Here is a 1,487-nt window from a genome sequence, read left to right as displayed (position 1 = left end):
CCTAAGAGGTGGTCGCACAAGGAGAACTTGGCAAAGTGGATTACTGCACATGAAGGAGTTTTCTCTTCAAAAAATGGTGTATCAGAACCATCCCTGCTGGAGAAGCTCGGTGGTCGAGTCAAACCCTCTGCAATGTAGAAGGCCTGACTGACCCCAGGGTGAGAGATCAAATTTTAAATATTTTGAGACCCTGAAATACTAAACCCAAGAAAATGGGCCTCTGCTTGGATTTTGCTGCTGTTGTAGGGTTTTTGGTTTGGTTTTCTGGAAAGGGAAAGGTTGTCTGACCAATGTGCAGTTGCCTGAGGGGAATGGATAGGGCACTGAATGGGCATTGAATGGATGGGAAAAATGAATGATGTTCTTGAGGTCTCTGAACATCAGGGCTTCCAACAGGTCTGAAATGAAGTTCCTCACACACTGCACAGGGCTGGCCCTTCTGAGTCACCATACCACTTCCCTGGGGCTCAGGCAGGGCCTGGAGACTGGCCAGCTTTGGTTGGAACACAGGCTAGGACAGGAAAGGTGTTTCAATGGTTTTTGTCTAAAGAGGACAGGGCGCTGCCTGGCCCCATCGCCTGCTCATTGGTTCACTCACATGCACTGAGGCCTGCTCGGAATCCCTCCTGGTGCCTGTGGTTCCAGCTCGATGGAGCCCAACGAGCCATCCTACAGTGACTCACCTGCCTCTATCCTTCCCCAGTGTTGTGACCATCAGTAACAAACTCGGGTTAAATCCAAGGATCAAAATTTCCCTTTCCAACCCTTCTTCCCACCAAAGTTCCTCACCAAGGAGGACAACACTGTCAGTGCACCATTTCTGGGCCAAACCTTCATCATACCACAACTGGTGCCTCACTCCCACACTTAACCCCGTGCTGAATACTGCTGCTTTTTCATCCCTATCTGGCCCTCACGATCCTCCCATTAAGAGTCAGGGCTCTGGCCCAAGTTGTTATCCCCATCTTTATCATCCCTACATCCTCAGTCCAGCCCCTCCTCTCCCCTAAGCATTCAGCAGGATATCAGTTGCCAAATGCAACTGAAGCCCATGGCCACTCTCCTCCCTGCGGTTCTCCCCCGCCTTCATTCCAAACCAGCCCCACAAATCCCACCTCAGGGAGAGTGCCTTTTGCAGCGAATACGTGCCAGGCCCTGAGCTGTGTAATGCACGTGTTCTGATTGAATCCTGTGAGGAGGATAGCATGTGTTTTATAAAAGGGAAACAGGGGTTCATGAAAGTTAAATAACTCAGCTAGTTAACAGCAGAATTGGAACTCGATGCTTCAATGGGCTAAGACAATAACTTCTTAACCACACACAGCATGCCTAACACTCTATAAGGAAGCTATGATTTCCCTTTCCCCTACCCTGCCAGATCATAAAATCCCAGATTCATTTGACTCCACATTGTTTATATGAAAGATGGATCTGGGCCGGGCGCGGTGGCTCAAGCCTGTAATCCCAGCACTTTGGGAGGCCGAGAC

This window comes from Rhinopithecus bieti, unplaced genomic scaffold (genome assembly GCF_001698545.2).
Source record: "Rhinopithecus bieti isolate Rb0 unplaced genomic scaffold, ASM169854v2 scaffold_2432, whole genome shotgun sequence".
NCBI classification, from domain to species: Eukaryota; Metazoa; Chordata; class Mammalia; order Primates; family Cercopithecidae; genus Rhinopithecus; species Rhinopithecus bieti.
Note: the sequence above shows the minus strand (reverse complement) of the source record.